This window comes from Mauremys reevesii, linkage group 4 (assembly GCF_016161935.1).
Source record: "Mauremys reevesii isolate NIE-2019 linkage group 4, ASM1616193v1, whole genome shotgun sequence".
In the NCBI taxonomy this organism is placed as follows: domain Eukaryota; kingdom Metazoa; phylum Chordata; order Testudines; family Geoemydidae; genus Mauremys; species Mauremys reevesii.
Genome location: NC_052626.1, coordinates 102,799,885 through 102,823,633, shown reverse-complemented (window position 1 = coordinate 102,823,633; position 23,749 = coordinate 102,799,885). Strand labels below are relative to the sequence as shown.

Genomic DNA, 23,749 nt, shown 5'->3' with positions numbered 1-23,749 from the left:
ACTCCCCAGACTTGTCTGTTAAATACACTTCAGCCTTGATTTCAGCTTATGTTGAAACTTTACATATAAGGTTGCCACATGCATTTCACCAGGACATTATTGACAAGCAAATTATTAGTTTTCAAATGATAGCTTACAAGGCATATTTTGTACAAATATTATTACAATAGTATTTAGGGTGCGAATACAGGGGTGAATTCAGTCTAGTACTGCAGTGCCTTCCTATTAATTCCTTGAAGATCTTTTTGGATGCTGGTGAGATTAATTACACTTTAGTCCAGAATGCATTGACCAAAAAGATTATTTGAGAAGTAGGCAAATAAATAGCAGATGTTTGAATACACTGTTGAGGCAAAAATCTTTGCAGTACGAAGGGGCAAGGAACTTGAGCAGCCAATATTAGAAATACTAAGAATGGGAAATGCTTTGGATATTTGTTCCAGTCTCCTACTTTTTATTGTAAAGTAGTAGTGTTGTGCTTTTTTTGGTCACAGAATATTAATTTTAAGTAAAATGTGCACCATTTTAAAGATTGTAATTTTACCTTTTTCTGTGTCTCTCTGTTGCCTTTTTTAATGTAACATACTGAATATCATGAATTCTGAGAATTTTGTTTCTTACAAGCTCATTCCTGTATTTCAGATAAGTGATTTCAGAAGTTAACTCCAATGACCTCAAAGTATGGAATAGACAGTAAAATTAGACTTTTAATATTACTGTATTAACTGGAAGTTGTTTCTGAAGCACTTACCAAATATTAAAATCCTGTAGACTTAATTCAGGCACATTTTTTTCTATTACTGCACAGCTAATGTTTTCAATATTATGTAATCACAGAGCTTGAAAAGTGAGTGATACGTGTTATAAAGTATAACATCTAGCATTTGATGTATTGCAAAGCATAAGGGCTTTTAAAGATTGGTGAGTAAAACTAGCATAATTTGTACTGGCTCATTTTTTTAAATTTAATATTCTCTGACAAAGAGCTATAGTTAATACTTTATTCCGTCACTGCAGAATCTAATGAGTAAATTTTGTTTAAAATTTGAAGTATCTATCATAAAAATGATTTAACTATAAATGTAATCAGATATTCCTAATCAATTGGGTCTGTTTCCTAGTACAGAAAAGAGAGCAGAAAGTCAAAGACTACAGTAATGGAACCATTCTTGCTACCACCTCTGTGATCTAAAGAGAGAGTGAGTGTGGTTTTACAGATATATAGGCATTTTAATAGTTGAATTCTGCACAATGATAGCTAGTAAAATGGCTTTCTGGAACTGTTGAGTTACATTTGACATGTCTGTGGATAGTGTGATTTAAGCTAATAATCAGGTTGCAGTCAGTGTGCAGGTTTATAATGGCCTTTCATTCAAGTATGGTACGACTTCCATGAATAGCTCATTTCATGTTGTATAAAGCTGTAATTAATTTCCAGTAGAATTGAGGACACCTGCAGCTACTTTTCAACCCACTGTTGTATTTTAAAATTTTATAGGAATAAATTCTAGTGAGAAGGGAAAAATGCATATGAAAAAAGCATCAACATAATTTTACTATAAGATTTTGCTTGCAAAAGAAATTCTGAAATAGTTGCAATATGTGGCTCATGTGTCTTAAATTCTAACTACTTTTTGATGCAGCACAAAATCATCATGGTTTCTTAATTTTCTGCTCTTCAAATAAAATCCAGTGTTTTCCCACAGAACAAGTATATAATAGTAATGCAAGCTTCCCTGTAGTTGGGGCTTCTATTTTGGGGGGGTTATTTTTTTGAATTTTCTATAGCTGTCCAAAAATCAGGAGTTTTTGAGGCTTCCTGTTTGTGTATACTGTAATGAGTAACGTATATTATATATATTACTCTTTACAGCAATATATGCTGTGTCCTGTAATGAGTAATCTCTTTGTAATTTTCACAAATGAGCTTTAATGTAGTAATGTTTCAGATAGTACTATGTTAAAGCACACTTGGTAACTTTTAGTGCACATCAGTATGGTATACACAGATCATTTAATGTGCAACATGCTAGTATGCTCTAAAAATCACATCACCGTGGTCTTCCTTACTGTTCCACAGAGACAAGTCCTTAGATACAAGTATCCATTTCCATTGTTGTTCTGTTGTTTATTGGATAAACACCAATTTTCTTTTTAAAAAAATCATGGTGTTTTATAGATGTTTATCAGTTAAAACCTAAAATCAGAAACTCTATACCTATATTGCCTTGCTAATAATCCTTAACTGTCTTGGAGGGACCAACTGTAGGGGAAGAAGGAAGTTGAAGGGTTACCAAAAGATTACAGAAATTAATTGCGAGATTAAAAAAAATTAATCATGATTAATTGCAATTTTAATTGCAGTGTTAATCACACTCTTGTCTTATTGAAGAGGTAAGATTTTTTTTTTATCTCAAAGTCAGTATTCTGGACATGGGAGGGGTGTGGGAGAAGAGTAAATTCTTGATGCTCTTTGGGTTGGGTTTCTGAGCTTGCAAGGCTCACCACCTGTTCGAAGAGGAAGAGAGTTTCATCTTAGAAATCAGCACTCAGTGTACAGGGAAGATAGGGAGGAGGAAGCAATGACTTGTGCAGAAGGAGGGTCTGGGAGGACAGGGGGTGACGACAGGGGAAGGGACAAGCAATGACTTGTTCAGGAGGAGGGTGAGGGAGATGTCTTGTTGCTGCTTCTGGAAGGGTGGTTTCTGTGTGCTTGCCTCATCTGAGCGAGCCCTTGTTTGTAAGGGAGGGTGGATTTTACTGTCGGGACTTGGCATGTGGAAGGGGAGGAGAGGCTGGTGCAGGGAGCCTGGGTTCGCCAGGCTTCTGTTCTCTATGTGGTATCTCTGGAGCAAGGGGCCAGCCAGGGGCAATTGGGCACGTCTGGAGGGTGGGGGTCGGTCCCTGGAGCAAGGAGCCAGCTGGGGGAAATGGGGTATGGCTTGGAGGGGGTTGGTCCCTGGAGCAATGTGTCAGCTGGGGGCAGTGGGACATAGCAGGGTCAGGATCCCTACCTCTCTGCTGGAGCCTGGATGGGAGCCATTTCCTCTTCTCTTCTCTTCTCTTCTCTTCTCTTCTCTTCCCACCCTCTGGAGGTGATTGGGTTACTGTGCCTGACTGTACACTGTCAGGTTCCTCTGCAGCCAATGCCTCTCTCCCCACCCAGAGGTATGCTATTAACGCCATTGCAAATTTAATACATTAATTTTGTTTTCCATTAATTGCAGGCATTAGCTGCGATTGACAGTCCTACCTGATATCACTTGTAATGTTTGTGATGTGGAGACCATCATTAGTAACTGCACTGATAACGATAACATTTATTGTAGGCCTATAAATCATTATATGCCAGTCACTTTCCATTTTTATGAGCCTGAGTTGGATTCAAACTAATGATTGAGAATAATTCCATTATTGGTCCACAAAAATCATCTAATCCCTTTGTAAATTTTAATATAATTAGTATCAGTGATAAAACTCTTAGATCTTTTGACTACTAACTTATATAATGTAATTGCCCATGTGATATGGAAATAAATGGAAGTTGTTATGGCCATAGATTTTATTTGCTTGGGTGTCTTTAAATAACTAAATTTTGAATGTTCATGAAAAAGAAATTTTGTTTGTTCTAACTTTGAATATTCTCTTTGAAGAACTTGCTACAGTGTATGAATGCATTTGTCATTGTCATATGGTGCAATTTTGAAGAAAATGAGCACTCAACATTACTTGGTCATTGACAGAGATCAGAGAGGGATAAGTGCAGAAGGAGAGCTTTGATATCCCACCAGTTATTGCCCTCGAATGGTGCATAAAATTTAACTCAGCACAAATCCTCAACAGAGGAAGACTAGATTTTCAGAAAAATGTGCAAAAAGTTGTCTAGGAATTATCCACATCACTTCAACTATTTATTCCTTAATGTAAGTTGATCTGCATTAGTGAGCCTCAAAAAAAACAAACAAAAAACCCCTGATGGTCTCACAGTATAAAGAATTTCAGAAGACCAGGAATCTACTCTCTAGAACTACAGAAATGAAATGCAGGAGGAGAGAGAATTTAAGTTATTATATGCATTTTGCCACTTGGTCAGGATTATTCCCTACCTAGCATGGTTTTTTCCCAGTGTTCTATCCCCGTTTTTTTTTAATGAGTCAAAAATGTAATTTGAGCACTTCCTATGGGAGTTGTCGACTTCTAACAGATCAGAAAATTATGAAATATTTTTGGTGTCCAGACTAAAGTTTCCTTTATCTCACTTCATCCTATTACTTTTTTTTGTACTTCAGCGTATCTCCCTAAATAATTCTCCTAACTTTGGTGATCAGACTCTTCAAATATTAGCTATGTGTAGACTGTTACATCCCCTTAGTGAGTAAGCCATATATGTAATTCTTGCATTTCTTCATTCTGAAAACGAGTCTATTCAGTCCCTTAATAGTTTTTGTTGCTCTTCTCTGAAATCCTAGAAATTTGTTGCTCTTTCTCTAGTACTGAGAGTCTAGAAATTAACACAGAATTCCATATGTAATATCCTAACTCTCTTTTACTAAGAGACACTATAGTCCCACTGGTCAGTTGAAAACTGCAGTGGTTTTTCTGTCCATATTTCAACCCCAAATGTTTAAAAATAATGAGTCAGGCTCACTAAAGTCATGAGATTGGCTTTAAAATCATGAAATTATGTAAAAATAATAATTTGGTGTTATTTTTATTTGCCGTCTGCTTTTTGAGCCTTTACTGGGGTCACATTTTGAAGCTTTCTACAAAGCCACGAGGGCTAGAAACGTCCTTTTTCTTTAAGAATGAAGGCTGAAATCATCACATATTCACTTGACTCCAGGAGCTGGGGCTTTAAGGAAAACAATAATTATCATAAGACTCATGACAAAATCATGAGTTGGTATTTTTCTTTCAGCACTGCTGCTTTCCAATCACAGGCGCCGACTTTCCATTGTGCCAGGGGGTGCTTGACCCCTGACTCTGCCCCAGGCCCCACCTCCATTCCACCTCTGCCCTCAAGGCCCCACCCCACCTCTTTCTGCCCTGTTCCTCCCCCTTCCGCAAGCACGCCTCAACCTCACTCCTCTGCCTTGTTGCCCGAGCCTCCTGCATGCTGCAAAACAGCTGATTGCGGTGGGTGGGAGGCGCAGGGAGGGAGGGGGAGGCGTTGATTGGCGGGGCCTGTGGCAAGCAGGAGGCGCTTGGGGGAAGGGGAGGTGCTGATGGGGGGCTGCACCCACCGTTTTTTTCCCCCAGGTGCTCCAGCCCCAGAGAACCCATGGAGTTGGCGCCTATGTTTCCAACTACACCTCTACCCTGATATAACGCCACCCGATATAACAGTTCGGATATAACTCGGTAAAGCAGTGCTCAGGGATGAGGGGCTACGCACTCTGGTGGATCAAAGCAAGTTCGATATAATGCGGTTTCACCTATAATGCGGTAAGATTTTTTGGCTCCCAAGGACAGCGTTATATCGGGGTAGAGGTGTACATCTTCCTCCTAAGGAATATTTGTGTTTCAGATAAATTTTCATCAGATACATTTTTCCAGCCTGAGTCCCTTTTTCTTTTTTTCCCCTTGCTGGTGTCCATAACAACTTGAATCCAACACACTCTGCATATAAAAGATGTGTTGTTTTATGATACATCCCTCCTGGATAATTGATAAAAGCCTACATTTTCAAAAGCGACTAATGATTCTGCGTGCCTAACTTCTGACACCATAAAAGGACCTGTTTTTCAGAGGGCAGGTGCTTAACACATCTGAAAATCAGATGCCTGAAGGTGTCAGAAATTGCGCACACAAATATAATTAATCTCTCTTGGTCTTACAGCTATTCCTCCAGCACTCCTGGAGTCACCCAAGCCTGCTTCTCTTTTTCATGCATACACCTTTCCTCCTTCAACTCTGTAGTGTTTCCCATGGATTTTGCTTTAATCTGCCCTGACATTGCTTTTATTTTGGTTCACGTTTTATGGATTAAAGGACAGCAGAATGACCAAAGTGCTATACACCATCATATACACACAAAACTAACATCTGTAGTTATATATCTGTACCAGCTTATAACTAAGGATATGTCTATGCTATGCAGCTTTTAGCAACCCGGCTGTGCCGCTACAGCTGTGCCGCTAAAAGGCACGCAGTGTAGCTGCTGTTTGTCGGCAGAAGAGTGCTCTCCTGCCGACAAAAAAATTCCACCCTCAATGCGCAGCAGCAGATTTGTCATCAGGAGAGCGCTCCTGCCAACAAAGCACTGTTCACACCAGCGCTTTTCGTCCATAAAACTTTTGTCATTTGGGGTGTGTGTGTGTGTGTGTGTGTTTTTCAACACCCCTTAACAACAAAAGTTTTGCCAATGAAGTTCCAGTGTACACAAAGCTTAAGTGGTAGTTTTTGTGTGTCTTGTGAGAATATCTGGAAGTATGTTAAAATGCAATTAAACTCTCAATGTATATATGTCCATAACTAGAGAATACTGTTGTTTTAATTATTCTAACAGCATCTTTTCATATATATCCATATAATCATATAGTTCATCTGGTGATGTTGACAGTATCCTGTGGTATAATCAAGCATCAGGTCCATAATATGAATTAAAGGATTTAAGTTGAAGACTACAGTTATAAAAAAAAAATTAAAAATAAAATAGCCGTGTTAAATTTAAGATGCTTTAACGCGTCTACAGTTTTATAATATTTTAACTTCATTGGGTATGCTTCCTTATTTATTTGTACTCTATCAAAATCTAAGCAGAACTGGTCATTCTGTAAACATGATACAAATAACATTTTATTTTCTGCAGGTCATATCTCTCATGCTAGTTTGCAGATTCTGGCATCTTCTGTTCCTACACATTTGTTATTGGAACCTTGGAGGATAGATTACTTGTTTAGAATAAAAACATTATAATGGGTCATCTCCCCGATTTACAACATAACTTAATGTTCCAAATATTCCTGGAGTATTACTGCCTGAAAAGCTATAATGTATGAAGGCATCAGCTGAAAATAATGGCAAAATGTGAAATCATCAAACTGCATCCATTTGCCAGCCAGTTAAAGCAAATCATTCTGATGTGGTTAGATTAAATAGCTGCCGTCATTCATGTATAGTATTATCCCTAAGGGAAAACTACACCGAGATGTCTTTCTGTCATCCCTTTGTATACTTTTATGAGGGAACTGAAAACATTTTGCAATCTGAGGGCCAGAATCTGCATACTTTCACTCAACAGTAGTTGGGTTACTCAGTGGGAGTGCTCACATGAATAAGGATTATCCTTAAGATTTTGCAGAAACCAGCATTTACAATTTGGACAATGGATGAATTAATTCAACCTTTAAAAATATATATACAATATGTTTAAAATATAAGTATTTAAAAGCAGCATTTCTTTGTCTCTTTCTTCCCCTGCACTCTCTCATATCTGACTGGTTGTTTGGGGTAAAGGGAACAGTAATAAAAAAGTCCTCAGCTTTGTCTGTTTCTTTTGTAATTAAATGTTCTGTGATTATATTTATTTAGATAGGTGAGACCCTGACTAACATTTTGGGGGGTCAGCATGAGGCGCAGACTTGTGAAACTTACTTTGTATTGACATCAGAAGAATTTTAACAGCCATCTTAAAATTCAGATTCACAAAAATGTTTGGTAAACAGGCACTGTTGAATGTTATTTTATGAAGTGCTGCAAAGAACATAACACTAGGGGAGGAAAGAGTGGTAATGTGTACATGGCAAGGTTATTCTTGAAATCTTAAATTAGTATTTTGCTGCCTTTTCATTCTGGGTAACATTTTGGTAAATGTTTTCGTTCAAACTGTCAGCAGAATGAATGGCAGTAATTAAAACCTCCATTGTCTTTTTTTACTCAAGGAAAGCTTTTTGCTGTTGTTGTCATGGTGACACTTGAGTGACAGCTTGAAAGTGAGTAATTGCTAGTGAGAGCTTTATTATAAGCATTTAAAATGTTTCAGAAAGATTTGCAGGACAAAATTGTAGATTTCCTTAATGGGCTTTTAGTATAAAGGAAAACTATCTTGATGGTGGTTTTGGTGCAGCAATTTTTTTGAATAAGTATGTCTGAAATATCATTGCTAATTGCTTCATCTTCAAAAATACAGCACATGGTCTCATGAAGACCAAATGGATAATTAGGAACTGCTAGTTGATAAAACCATTAAAAATTGTCAGCTCCCTTCAAGTATATTACCTTACATGGATTTGATTTTCTTTTAACAGCCTTTCCTTTTACAGTTAAGTACAATGCCTTGTTTTATGAAATGCAATGTTATGCCTTTTGTACTTGACTTCTGTATTGCATTTATAGCACCATAAAGACCAGAACATGTTTTTGAAATTAGAGATTTTACTGTGTCATTTATGGGAAGCTTTTCTTGTGGATACAAGGTATCCATCAGTCCAGCTAAAGAAGAAACTCACTTAGCTGACAGCATTAGTAGGATTTTATCCTCTCTGAAACACCCACAGGATAAGAATTTAATCATTTGTTAGACAGCAGAGAAATGCTGGGAATCAGGGTTTCTGGGCTCTACTCCTTGGTTTTGGGGAGAGGTAGGAAAGTGGTCTTGGTTAGAGTATGGGACTAAGATTTATAACTCTTGGGTACTATTAATATTTATGTAGTGCTTACTCATTTGTGGGTCTCAAAGCTGGTTATGAAAGAGTAGTCCTTGTGACATTGCACTCCATATGTTTTATGAAAATATGCTTATGAATGTGAATATAATGTAACTGGAATATGCTTTATGCAAAAGGTCTCTTGTAAGGTATCATTACAAAGCTTATAATCTACTGAGTGTGTTCATCCTATTTGTATGCATGTATCATCCTTGTATCTGAAGCTATAAATATGAAGTATAACTCTGAGGTTCTATTATAACTATGCAAAGTGTGGGCCATTAATGGTGGCTTAGAATCTTGATGGCTCCCATTGACTAGGACAATTGGTTGTAAATGGGTTTATTTACCTGCAAACCTTCCTGTGTACGGGTGGGCCACCCCACGGGTAATGAAGAATGAGGTCTCACAGGACATGTGACCATGTCACATGATACTGGAATCCATCTTAAATCTGATACTTTTCCATTTAGAAGAAGGGGTGGGGGCCCAGAGACACAAAATATTCCTGCCTTGTGCCAAAGCTATAAAAGGGGGTGAAACCGAAGAAAGAGGGCTGCCAGTCATGAGAACACCTCTGCTTTTCACCTAAGATGTCTGCTAGAACTAACAAGGATTGTACCAGGGAAAGAATTGGGCCCAGACTAGGAAGGAGTCTAGTCTGTGAAAGAAGCTTATTGGAACATCTCTGAGGGTGAGAATTTACTTGTAAACAGTTTCTTAATGTATTAGGCTTAGCCTTGCGTGTTTTTGCTTTATTTTGATTGGCGACTTACTTTGTTCTGTCTGTTATTACTTGAAACTACTTAAATCCTACTTTTAATACTTAATACAATTACTTTTGTGTATTAATTAACCCAGAGTAAGTGATTAATACCCAGGGAGCAAACAGCTGTGCATATCTCTCTATCAGTGTTATAGAGGGTAGACAATTTATGAATTTACCCTGTATAAGCTTTATACAGAGTAAAACGGATTTATTTGAGGTTTGGATCTCATTGGGAGCTGGGGATAGGTGACCTGCTGAGCAGTTTTTGGTTAAAGTCTGCAGCTTCAGGGACGTGGACAGACCTGGGTCTGTGTTGCAGCAGGCTAGTGTGTCTGGCTCAACAAGGCATGGTTCTGGCGTCCCAAGCTGGCAGGGAAAACAGGCTCAGAGGTAATTCTACCACGTCAGGGGACAGTCCCAATGGGGTCTCTGTGACCGAACCCCTCATCGTCCTATTCTAGGCATGAAAGTGATCACATACTTTTGGAATACTTGTTCTGAAAGGCATTGGGTGTAGTGGGTCATATTTGGGTCCATCACGAACCTGTGTTCTGTTTCCAAGTCGGCTAGAAGTGACCGTGTGCAACCTCCTTACATTTTCTTCTCTAAAATACTTGTCTGCCTCTTAAAATAGGGTGTGGCAAGGCACCTTCTCAGTCTCCCCAGCCTCTGCTGCTTTTAGCCCTGGTGAGACAGGTTTGGGTAACGCAGTCCCCCTTAGGACACAGGGGAAGTCTGATCCCCGTCTCTTCACCAGTCCTTTTAAAAGTATTTTTACTCCCTTGTGGGAGAGAATACTGCCTCTCCTCCTGGTGAGGCTCGCTGTCTTGCTGCTCCAGCACTCCTGGCAGCAGGGCCCCTTCTCTCTCTGCTCTCCCCCCTCCTTCCTCCCAGGGAGGGGTTTAAAAAGGTCTCAGGCAGTCCTGTTTCACAGAGTTCTGTCATCCATTGCAATTTGAAACCTTAACTTTTAGTTCCTATTACACATATTAATTTAGCTTCTAGACCAGGGGTAGGCAACCTATGGCACGCCTGCCAAAGGCGGCACGTGAGCTGATTTTCAGTGACACTCACATTGCCCGGGTCCTGGCCACCGGTCTGGGGGCTCTGCATTTTAATTTAATTTTAAATGAAGCTTCTTAAACATTTTAAAAACCTTATTTACTTTACATACAACAGTAGTTTAGTTATATATTATAGACTTATAGAAAGAGACCTTCTAAAAATGTTAAAATGTATTACTGGCACACAGAACCTTAAATCAGAGTGAATAAATGAAGACTCGGCACACCACTTCTGAAAGGCTGACGACCCCTGTTCTAGACAGTGTCTTCATTATGTGTATGTTAATATTTTTCTATAAGTATAAATTGCAGGATGGCATTGTGGCCCAGTAGATAGAGCACTGTGTTGGGACTCGGGAAACTTGGCTTATTCCTGGCTCTGCCACTAGTCTGTTGTGTGATGTTGGGCAAGTGACCTGCTCCTCCCTGTGATTCAGTTTTCCACCTCTGTAAAATATAGATAATGAGACTGACCTGTTTTATAAAATACACTGAGATTGATGGATAAAATATAAATTTATAAAATAAATATGTTGTTTAATTTAAAAAAATCTACTGCAAGTTACTTTTAAAACTCAGGAGACTTATCCTTTTTTTTAGAAGAAGCCTTACAAACAGTTTGTAGGTTTAAAAAAAGAGAGCTAAAGGAAGAAAATGTGTGTATTTTCTAATAATGCTAATATGGTACTTGAAAATACATATGCCTTTCTGTATATTGTTCTCCAATATTTTGTTGTGATTAATTATAATGACTAAATTAAAAGAGAAGTGAAAAGGTGTAAAACCTTAAAGCCAGTTCAGAATCTAGGTCATAGGAGGCAGTTTCTCTTCAGGCTTTGCTACAGTTAATGAGCAAACTATGAACCTCGCTACAGTAATGCTCCCCGAACATTTTTGTTTTGAAAGAGAAGTGGTTTATACATTTATGATGATGACTATCTCCTTCACCCTCAAATCCCTTCTTTTTTTCTGAGGCATCTGGAGTCAAACAAGATTTTTTTTAAAATAAACATAGCATTGGTTCCTTTCATTTCACACTAAATGATTGATTTGTTTTAATATTTCACAATTTAGCATTCATTATGCTTCCCAATATATTTCAAAAGTTTTGGATCTTCTTTGAAATACTGCCTAAGACAAATAACATTGTAGGGTTCTGGTATCAGCAAGGTGCTGAGGTTCAGCTACTTCTGAGAGTTGTGAGTGCTTCTCAGGATCAAACCTAAATTGAAGATATTTTAGCACATTTTGTTTCACTTACCCTGTAAATGCCTTCCCGTCATGTCTTGGTTTAATGACCATGAACTGTTATCATTTTCCGCTGCTCTTTTTTCTAATTGAAATGCACAGACCCTTCCAGGAGATCTACAATACAATCGACATTAACAGGACTGTATACAGATGATCTAAGCAAACATTTCACAGACCAGTATACTGCAGTCAAAGTGATAGGGTGACATGTTAAAGTGTATATTGCCCCAAATATGTCTGGCATAGTATAAAATAATTGACTGTTAGTTTTACTGTATTCAGTCTAAACATGTCTAGATGAAAGAGAAAACTGAATGTACTTTCCCAACATATAGGGTACGTCTACACTACGGGACTATTCCGAATTTGCATAAACTGGTTTTGTATAAAATCGAGTGCGCGCAGCCACACTAAACACATTAAATCGGTGGTGTGCGTCCACGGTCCGAGGCTAGCATAGACTTCTGGAGCGTTGCACTGTGGGTAGCTATTCCGTAGCTATCCCATAGTTCCCGCAGCCTCCCCCGCCCCTTGGAATTTCCGGGTTGAGATCCCAGTGCCTGATGGGGCAAAAATCATTGTCGCGGGTGGTTCTGGGTAAATGTCGTCAGTCACTCCTTCCTCTGGGAAAGCAATGGCAGACAAGCATTTTGCGGCTTTTTTCCCTGGATTGCACTGGCAGATGCCATAGCATGGCAATCATGGAGCCTGTTTTGCCTTTTGTGACTGTCACCGTATGTGTACTAGATGCCGCTGACAGAGGCGATTCAGCAGCGCTACACAGCAGCATGCTTTTGCTTTTGCATGACAGCAGAGATGGTTACCAGCCATACTGCACCATCTACCAATCCATAAATTGGTAAAAAGATGATCATGGTTACCAGTCCTTTTGCACTGCACCATCTGTTGCTGTCATAAGTGCCCCTGGCTGCTCTTAGCCAGGGGCGCAAAAGCCAAACTTGGGAATGACTCCCTGAGTCAATCCCTCTTTTGTGGTATCTAAAAATAGAATCAGTCCTGTCTAGAATTTGGGCAAGTGTACTAGAGAACTACTGTATTATAGAACCAGAGAGCACAGCTGCTTTGTGTCAGATCCAGCAGAAATTATGAGCTGTATGCTATTCACAGGGGCTGCTCCTGTAACAACCCCACCTGTTGATTCCATTCTTCCCCCAGCCTTCCTGGGCTACTGTAGCATTGTCCCCCCACTTGTGTGATGAAGTAATAAAGAATGCAGGAATAAGACACACTGACTTGTTAGTGAGAAATGAGTGGAAGGCAGCCTCCAGCTGCTATGATAGTCCAGACAGGACATTAAGAACTGTGGAGGAGAGGAGCCCAGCATCGCGCTACTAGTCCAGGGGCAATTGAATCTTTTCTTTACACATGAAGGGTGGGGGCTGATGGAGCTCAGCCCCCTCTTGCTATGATGATGATGGTTATCAGCCATACTGCACCATCTGCCAGGAAAAATTAGGGCCAGGCGCCCTTGATTGACCTAACTGATGCTAGTCGGCATGGTTACCAGACCTTTTGCACTGCCCCATGTGCCAATAGGCTGATGATGAGGACGGGTACCAGTCATATTGCACCACCAGCCACCCATGGCGGGGGGAGCAAGGATGTTGGTGTTGAGTGCTGCAGCATCGCATCTATCTGCAGCATTCAGTAAAGATAGGGTGACATGTTAAAGAGTCAAGAGAGGATTGTTTTCCCTTTCACTTCTGGGGGTGGGTGGGGGGGTGCGTAAATTGCCGAGCTATGCCCTGACCCACCGCGGACACTGTGTTTGACCCTAGAAGCATTTGGAGCTCAGCCAAGAATGCAAATACTTTTCGGAGACTGCAGGAACTGTGGGATAGCTTGAGTCCTCCAGTCCATGAGCGTCCATTTGATTCTTTGGCTTTCCGTTATGCTTGTCACGCAGCAGTGCGCTGAGCCCCTGCTATGGCATCTGTCTGGAGATTTTTTAAAAATGATTTTGAATTTCGTCTTCTGTAACGGAGCGCTGATAGAACAGATTTGCCTGCCCTTACAGCGATCACATCCGCATGGTCCATGCGGGAGCTCTTTCTTTATTTTGATTTTTTAACTGCATCGCCACATGTGCTGATCGGAGCTCCACGCTGGGCAAACAGGAAATATTCAAAAGTTCGCGGGGCTTTTCCTGTCTACCTGGCCACTGCATCCGAGTTCAGATTGCTGTCTAGAGCGGTCAGTGGTGCACTGTGGGATACCGCCCGGAGGCCAATACCGTCGATCTGCGGCCCCACTAACCCTAATCCGATATGGTAATACCGATATTAGCGCTACTCCTCTCGTTAGGGAGCAGTACAGAAACCGGTTTAAAGAGCCCTTTATACCGATATAAAGGGCCTCTCAGTGTGGACGGGTGTGGCGTTAAATCGGTTTTACGCTCCTAAAACCGGTTTAAACGCCTAGTGTAGACCAGGCCATTGATGGCAGTAACCTGGCTCTAGAACCATGTGACACTATGTTTGCCTTATTGCCCGTGATTGTGATACAACTCATTGTGTACAATAGTTTTGTAAAAAGACTTTATTACTTTTATTGACACTTCAGATTTTCAGACAGTTATGCAGTAGTTTCAAGCATCATCAAAGAACCGGGCAGGTCAAACCCACAAGAATCTAGACAGACACATTAAATTGCACTAATTAAGTAGTAAATGAAACTGGCCCTTAAAGGTAAATGCTGATGTATATAATTGCCTTATATCTATTGGTTGGTATTAATGAAAGGGCAATCTAAATTAACATTTTTCTCTTCGGTTGGTCAAGAGGTAGTTGTAGAACAACTGGTTTAGTGAATGTCAAGATTCCTTCCCCACTCTGAACTCTAGGGTACAGATGTGGGGACCTGCATGAGAACCTCCAAGCTTAACTACCAGCTTATATCTGGTTTTGCTGCCACTACCCAAATTATTTATGGGTCATTTGGGAAACTCTGTCTACATTCCCCCCCCAGAATATCTCCCTCCCAAGTACTGTAACCCTTCCGTGCGTAGCCTTGAGAGACTTCTCCACCAGGTTCCTGGTGAACATCGATCCAAACCCTTGGATCTTAAAATAAAGAGAAATTAACCATTCCACCTCCTTTCCCTCCCCCCCCCACCCAATTCCTGGGGAGTCCAGATCCAACCCCCTTGGATCTTAAAACAAGGAAAAATCTGTCAGGTTCTTAAAAAGGCAGCTTTTAATTAAAGAAAGAAAGGTAAAAATCATCTCTGTAAAATCAGGATGGAAAATAACTTTACAGGTTAATCAGATTCAAAGAGCCCAGAGGAACCCCTCTAGCCTTAGGTTCAAAGCTACAGCAAACAGAGGTAAACCCTTTAGCAAAAGGAATATTTACAAGTTGAGAAAACAGAGATAAACCTAACACGCCTTGCCTGGCAGTTACTTACAAGTTTGAAATATGAAAGACTGGTTCAGAAAGATTTGGAGAGAATGGATTGATGTCTGGTCCCTCTTAGTCCCAAGAGCGAACAACAGCCAAAACAAAGAGCACAAACAAAAGCCTTCCCCCCACCAAGATTTGAGAGTATCTTGTTCCCTTATTGGTCCTTTGGGTCAGGTGTCAGCCAGGTTACCTGAACTTCTTAACCTTTTACAGGTAAAAGAATTTTGGTGTCTCTGGCCAGGAGGGATTTTATAGTATTGTACATAGGAGGGCTGTTACCCTTCCCTTTATAGTTATGAGAGTGAACATGCCATTTTTGTATATAAGGCACCTGGCTTTTTGATGTAGATTCATTTGCTCCCAGAAGTACCTTACCTTATACCTTGGGGTATATTTTTTCTTCTATACATGCCCACACAGTTTCCTTTAAGAATAGCAGGAATTCTTTGTTTTTAAATTGAGACTGTATCCTTTAGAGTATGAAACTTTTTTTCTGTAGGGTAAAGTAGATCAGTTAAATTCAGATGCATTATTTTAATTTTCATTTCTTCTAATAATCTTCCAGAGAGACTAGTAAGCAACGTAAATGCTCCCTTATCTTGTAGCTGAGGATGTTGCCTTTTCAGTAGTCAGTTGTGCTCTGTAGCCTGGGAGCAGGAGAGTCTCCTGGTAGAACACTACTATTAGATCACCAACCTGGTTTGAAGCACCTGGAATTTTATTGTGCTAGATTCATGACTTATAGTCAAATAACAGCTGACAGCAGACTCTTATTTCTATTTTCAAACATTCACTCATAAAAGCCAGACATACATTTCATAATTCTGTACTGACTTGTTTCCATTGTTTTTAATGAGAAATGAGAAAATTAATCTTTTGGCTCTGAGTCAGGAAAGTATCATTATTCAGGACAGCACTTAAAAATAAGCTAACAGTTAAACATGTGTTTATATGCTGTACCAAATAGGGATGGACTTAAGCATGTGTGTAAATGTTTTTTCTGAATCCAGGGCCTTTGTATCTGAGACAAGTGAAATGAAAAATCGTATTAATAGAATTCCTAAATTCTTTGTCCTTACGTGACTCTTCTTTTTTAATTTTTAAAAATATAATTTTATTTAATTTTTACAATAATGTTTACCACAATGTGTGTGAACTGAAAGCACAGTCTTGAAGTGTATATTCCAATGAAAGCAATGATAAAATTGGGAATAAAGTGATCTGATTGTCTAAAAAGAATGCATAGCTGTGACGATAAAAATCATCATAGCTCAGAATATGAAGCTCATCCTTTTAATAAGCACACTGCGGACATTTTTTTAAAAATAGTATTTGATTATAAAAATTTAAAACTGTAATAAAGTTCCAAATGCTTTCATGCATGAATTACAGTGTACAAATTGGCAGAGTGTTTCTTATGGCATGTGTCTTACAAACACACTCAATATGAATTAGTACACACACCGTAATAACCTTGTCACATCATGTTGTTTAAATGTCAAATGCACCATTCCAGAAGCTACTAACAACAAATGTTCTCCATTCTGTGGATAATAAAAGCAGACATGATCATGAGGAACAGGAAAAAAATTGCTTCTGAGGTCTTCATTTTACCCTTCTTAGTATTTCCTTCACCACATCTCAACGATGATGTCCATTCATATATATATATCCCTCATTCTTACTTTATATAACATCAAGTTGCTTTTTTCTTTTCCTTTTCATTTCACCAAGTTAAAGAAAGAGGCATTGTGCCAAAATTAGTATTTTACATAATGCAGTTAATTTGATTTAACATGCCAATTTATTTAACACAATGAAAAGATTATTTATTATTCCTGACCTTCTGTAATCCCTTTAATCTGTTATTAAAACCACATTTTCACTTTGCATCTAACCCCCAAGGGCACATTCTGCTTGGCTTTCTCATTTGCATAGTCCCATTGGCTTCCACAGGACAACTTGTGTGAAAAAGGGAAGCAGAATGCGACCCTTCATTTTTATGTTTCTGTTGATTTTTAGTGTAAAATGGTCTTAGAAATTATTTTTGTTTTCTTGAATTCAGACAGCAAGATCTATGTTTCCACTAGAAATGGCCAGAATACTTTTTTAAAAGAACATTTACTTTAATCTAGAATAAAACTTATCTTCCACTGGAAGCCATATGATCATCCTAACTTTCAGTTTTTTTGCTAGCATTTGCATCTTTAGCCTAAATCCAATTTCTGGTGAGTGAAGCCTCGGAAAGCCTAGTTTGAATTAAATATATTTATTTTACATACAGCTAAATTTGGGGCTGCAATTAATAGAACAGACACTCCTCCCACCCCATTTTTCTCTGGAGTGGATTTAGCCTAACGAACGTTAATTTCAAAAGCAGACCCTGGCAGCTGTAGCTGAAAATTATGGTTGCAGAAGAGGAAGCTGTTAACACAACCAAAGCTTTTTAATTTATTTTTAAATTAATTAAAATTAACAAGAACAATTAAGGGGCGAAATCCTCTTTCTAACTCCCCACCCTTCTTGGACATAATCCAGGGAAGTTACTGAGACTATTAAGTTCTGATCTGTATGTCATATCAGCCTAACTTGGAGCCTTTATCCAGTGACATTCTTCCCTTCATTTCTAGATCATTTTATAAAAATATATTCAGTCATTCAGACTTCTATTGATAATAGTTGGCTAATTGTTTCCAAATTAAGCCCATTTGACTGTTATTCTCTTATTTGCCAGTAATAGAATTTCCATACCAAGAACTTATGGGCTCAACTCTTACAGGGCTTACACAGACAAAACTCCCATTCAAGTCAGTGGTAAGGACTGTAGGATGAGGCCAGAGTAAGGGATGCAGGATCAGGTCACTTAAAGATGCCAAAGTAGCAAGAGCTACCTCTGCTTCCTTTGTTAGGAATAGACTCTCCCTTCCCGTGCAAGCTGTTCATGTCAAAATAATGAAGAAACTGAACATCATTATTGCGTTTGAGTGATGTTTGTACATGAACACTATTTAAAGTACAACTTAAAGTAGTAAATAATAATATGTAATTTCTGAAATGCTAGGTAAAACTTAGATAGTGTCTGTATTACTCAACATACAGACGTTGTCAAAAAATACGTTGTCTTTTTTTCTGCCAGATTGTCTTGTTAGGGAAAATGTCTTATTTCTGAATTCTCTCATATATGAAATATTCTGTATTAGAATGTACAGTTGTCTTCATGCATCACACTTTGTGATAAATGACTATTGGCACCTGTTATCTTTCTGAATTGCACTTGCCATCTCTTTTAACACTGCTCATCTCATGATTTAATTTAGATTTTAGAATAAAATGGTATTGAAGAAATTGTCTGTAATAGAATGACAGTGTCTGGGGCAACTGCCGAGAGAAACAAGGTTCCCTTGAGTCATCCCGTTGTCAGGTGGTTGAACCCTACATGCAGGTGCAGTATAATTATTGCTGAGTCAAGCAAGCAGCTGGATTCAGTTAGCACCAACCAGCTATAAAGTAAGTTTACCTAGGATTTCGGTCAAAAAGGCTGCTAGGAGAAAGCCTAGCAATAGCCAAGCTTGGAGGGGAAGTTTTGGCTGAAGATTGTTAATAAATCCAAATCCCATGAAGGGATAAATTGGAACTTCATAGACTGCTTTCATTCTGTTCACGGCAGGGTGCTTACACTGATACATTCATATTATGCTTATATAGAGACATGTCATCTTGTACAAGCACCTTGGGTTGGGAGGGGCATCTAGAAACGTGATCTCCTGTATAAGTTTGTCAGACAGCAACATGTCTCATTTAGGCAGATACACAATTTTTTTCTAAACTGCTCTCAGTTCTTACTACTTCCTTATTTTTAAAGATAATACCCTTTAGGCGGTCTAACTGGATGATCAGAATTTTTCCTTCTGGCCTTGAAATTGAAGAATATTTGTTATTTAATTGTATTGCAATAGCACAGAGACCCTGAATTTTGTTAGGCACTGTTACAAACATAAAGTAAGAGACAGTCCTTACCTTGAAGAGCTTACAATCTAAATACATAACACACATTTTAGGACTTGTACAAATGGAGAACTGAGGCTCAGAGAAATTAAGTGATTTGGCAAGGACACATAGGAAGTCTATAGTAGGGCTGAAAACTGAACCCAGATCTCCTGAGTCTCAGTCCAGTACCTGAGGCACAAGATTATCTATTTGTATTTATATAGCACCTGCTCTCAGTTATGTGCTTTGCAGGAAAGTATAAAGAAAAGCTTGCTTCATCAAAGGTATGCCAATACAGCAGTTGTTGGTGTGATTGTAGCTTGCATACGCATATCTTTGCTAGCTTTAATCCAGAGGAGCACTTCTAAAAATAGCAGTGACAATGTGGTGGCATGGACGCTGGCATGGGTTGTACAAGTTCTCCGAGAATGGAGTTCATACTCGCGTTGCTAACCAACGCTGGGATCCATGCTGCTGTGCCATCACTATTATTTTTAGCAGTGCTAGCTAGATTAAAGGTAGCTCAGGTATGCCTATCTTACCTCCGATTGCAGTATCAACATACCCAAACAAATTACACATTAAGCCCCTAATCCTTTATGCTCTTCCATATGGGTGGAATCCTGTGTCTGCGTGGTGCCACATTGAAGTCAGTGGCACTCTGCATGGGTTCAGGGGTCTGCATATATAGGACAGGTCCTGATGCTGCAAGCAAAGTGAATTGAGAATAATTGAAATGTAATCATTTAATGAAATTGTAATTAAGTTAAAAAAATAATGACACAGTTGATTTTTAAGCAGAATTTCTCATTGAGTCAGTGGTGATTTCTGCTAAAAAAATCAACACATTTGGGTTTATAATATTAACTGTGCTTGTTACAAGTGTGGATCATTTTTTAACATCAGTTTAACTGATGTGTTTACTACTTTACATTATATGATTAAATGTAAGTTGTCAGCAAAATTATTTTTTATAAGAATCAGATAAATGTGATCAGCAGGTGTTCAGAGTGATAATGACCTTGATGTGTGCCTATAGCTGGCTAATTGAAGTTAAAATGGGATTGTAGCTGAAATTAAATTAGCACCCACATAGAAGAGAAGCCTCAGTGAGGCTTCACAATCAGGGGCGGCTCTAGCTTTTTTGCCACCCCAAGCATGGCAGGCAGGCTGCCTTCGGCGGTGCGCCTGCGGGAGTCCCTGATCCCACGGATTCGGTGGCATGCCTGCGGGAGGTCTGCCAGTCCCGTGGCTTCAGCATACCTGCCGCCGAATTGCCGCTGAATCCGCGGGACCAGCAGACCTCCTGCAGGAACGCCACTGGAGGCAGCCTGACTGCCACGCTTGCAGGAACCGGCAGGGCGCCCCCACCCCCTCGCAGCTTGCTGACCCAGGCACACACTTGGAGCTCTGGTGCCTGGAGCCATCACTGTTCACAATACTTGAGATGTTAGGATATACAGGGTTTGGCGAGTTAGTACCCAGCCATTTTAATATGAGGGATTCTCCATCCAGAAATCTTGGTACAGTATCTTGTAACTGGATTGGGTCCCAGAGGAAAGTGAGTATCAAAGTCACAGCCCAACAGCAATATTGTGTGTGAGTGTAATGATTACTAAGAGCCTAGACTTTCTTCAGAAATGCAAAATTCAAACATAGGGAATGACAGACCAAGTGAATGACTACATTAATCATTGTACTGCTTGTAACAGCTTGGGAAAATAGCAAGGATGCTTGAAGGAGAAATTAGTCGCATGCTTTGCAGGTTATCTGCTGTTCACTTAATAGAATCTATACAACTAACTGAAGTGTATTTATTCAAATTAGGTGTAGTAAAGACTCGGTAGCATATTCTACTGAAGATGGGACATTAGTAGAAATTATGTCTAGTTCCAGCTGCTGAAAGTTCAAAAGCATGAATTATTGAGGAAATCTGTATAAATTTTTGGTGTTGCTTAGAGATGGTTTGAAACCATATGTAATGTTCAGTATAAGGTAAGCCTAATTCAGTCTTCTTGTTTAAAAGCATTGACATACCAAGCTCTAATTTAAGGGCACATTTCTTTGATGCCCTGTGCTGCTTTGTCCTACACTGGGCTGTGTAAGGGGTTGTAAATAGAGCCCCTGCAGGAGGATGCCTGTGCAGCCTCAGAAGTTTTATCTACACTGGCCCCATGTTGGCTAGTATGGAGTGCTGTTATGCAGGAGTGTTGTGAAACTGCCTACAGGATAAATAATATGCAGATAATATCCCAGCAATGCTCTTCAAGTGGCACAGGAGGAATGCAGCTGATACTTCAACAGAATAATTGGGCACAGAGTCCCTTATAGTTTGGAGTTCGTTGTAGCCTTACTTTCTCTAACCCAGAGATGGTGATGCTTGATTTCACCTCCCCAGTCAACTCTCACTTGGAGGTTGTCTACATAGAGAGTTAATGCACAGCAAGCCAGGGTGTGAATCTTCAGCGCACTAGCTTGCTGCACACTAACTGATGGTGTGGACCCTGTTACTATGCACTAGAAATTCCAGAGTGCGGTTTGCTGTTCTCCCATTTCAGAAGTTAAAACAGACTACAGAACTTCTAGTGCACGGTAGCAGGGTCCCCATGGCCAGTTAATGCACGACAAGTCAGTGCTCTCTAGATTCACACTCTGGCTTGCTGCACACTAAGTCACCATCTAGACAAACTCTTCATCTTCATAGAATCCAATTACTGGCCTTCTGAGAAGGAAGTGGCCACTTCTCCCTTCTAAGAGGTGACAGAAATAAATAGTTGTGCTCTTCATGTATTCTGGGAGGAATTTGCCTTCTAGTTGTCCTCCTGTGACAGTGTGGCTTCACATCAGGCCCAATTCAGAATTGTCCTTTGAACACACGCTAGAAGTATGTATGTGCATGTTTGTTTAGGTGGGGGAAGAAATTCTCACCCCCTCACACAAAGCCAGAAAGGGAGTTGTAGGGATGGGATTTTCTACCTATGCCCACAGGCAAGTTGAAAGGCTTGAAGTGCTTCTTTGCAGACTCCTGGGGAATTTTTTGAGCCATTGTATAAAAGTGTGGGCAGTCCCTGCATGTCCCCTTGTGGTCCAGGGTGGCTCTGGAGGTATGCCCCACCTTTATTTCCCTTGAATGGGCAGCACTAGCTAAGTTTTAAGAGCCCAGGCAAGGAGAAGCCAATACAAATTAACAAAAATAGTATGTCATGTTTTTAATAAGGCTTCAGGACAGGAGCAATTACACAAACATTTCATAAGATTCTCCCTCTGGAGCCTAGTTCAGAGCTCCCAGACTTCAGGTCCATAACAACCTCTGTGAGTCTAATTTAGGCTGGTCTCCTGGAGCCTAAGAGAAACTATCACACACTGCAGTCTGCATGGCTTCTGCTTTCCTCTCTCGTGCTAGCTTCCTCTTTCTATTTATATAGTCCATCAGATTAGTATCCTTTCAGCGAGACACATGGAATGCAGGGACCCCTTATGTGACTGCTCTGGCTATGCCATAATCCTCTTTACAGCCTTAACCTTGAACCTTGCACCAGCTCTCTGCACTCAGGTGAATTTCACTTGGTGTGTGTGCAGTATATGTATTGTATCAAGAGATAACACTTGAGAACACACAAGGACAACAGAAGAGATTATTTAATAATTTAGATTTATTTTTTATCAGGTCTGTCTATATCCCTAGAAATTAAAAGGCATGAACATAATGTAAACTATTTATATGAATTTTTGATCCTATCATGAAGAGATTGTTCTGAAGCTATGTAATCATGGCAATTTTTTGGAGAAAATGTGGTTGTTTCTATCATCTCCAAATGGGTTTACTTGGTGAAAAAATCCATCTGTTAATATGTCACTAAATATGGATTCCTGAGTTGAGTCAAAGAATGAATTCTTCATAATCATCTCCAATAAATGAAAATAGTGTACCACACTTGAATTACTCACTCATATCTTGTGGAATGAAGCAAGGAAAGGTTATATCGTTTAGATTTGTTGCTCAGTATGTTGTAGTACTTTCATGAGATTCATGTTCTAATTTTTAAAAATAGGTTATTTTCTCTATTTGTATAAATGATCTATGGCAATTTTTATATTTTACCACGTTTTAGTTTGTATAAGAAAATGTTAAAGAAAATACTTCAAGTTAATTCTGTTGCAATGTTTGTGTGACATGTTCGGAAAGGTCTGAGGAAACCTGAATTTTTCTCTCTGGATGACCTGAGGCTCTGTAGAATTTCTCCACTTTTATACAACTAGATTGTTAAACTTTTTAACCTACAAGGATAATTTCCTCTCTAAGTTATTCTCTGTACTAGTTTTGATTAAGGTCATTGGCAGTTTATGTAACCATAGGGATAACTTTTTCGTTTGAATATTAAATGTAGTATTAAAGAAAACATGTCTGGATTCCAAGGATCATAATTTAACTAGCCAGAATTTGGTGTAATCTAGATAGAAGAGTGATTGTGTGGTTGTCTTGTGTTTCCAACTGATGAAATAATTGCATATTCACTTCAGTATTAGGATGTGAATCAGACTTTCTCTATGTGCACTGTAGAGGTACATCTGGATAACCATAAGGGGGGCATTTGGGTAAATAATGT

The 23,749-nt window shown here is 39.4% G+C and overlaps 1 protein-coding gene across 11 annotated transcripts in view; it reads left to right on the top strand.

Annotated features, from left to right (window-relative positions):
• PLEKHA7 (pleckstrin homology domain containing A7) overlaps positions 1–23,749 on the top strand; it is a 310,525-nt gene that overhangs the window by 138,439 nt on the left and 148,337 nt on the right. The window contains exon 3 of one of the 11 annotated variants that reach the window (XM_039533625.1): positions 1,127–1,199. The exons of 9 other annotated variants lie outside the window; for them this stretch is intronic. The gene's annotated coding sequence lies outside the window, so the exon portion shown is untranslated. Of the gene's footprint in view, positions 1–1,126; positions 1,200–7,915; positions 7,935–23,749 lie in introns of those variants that run through there. One more of the 11 variants, XM_039533627.1, reaches the window with a different exon arrangement.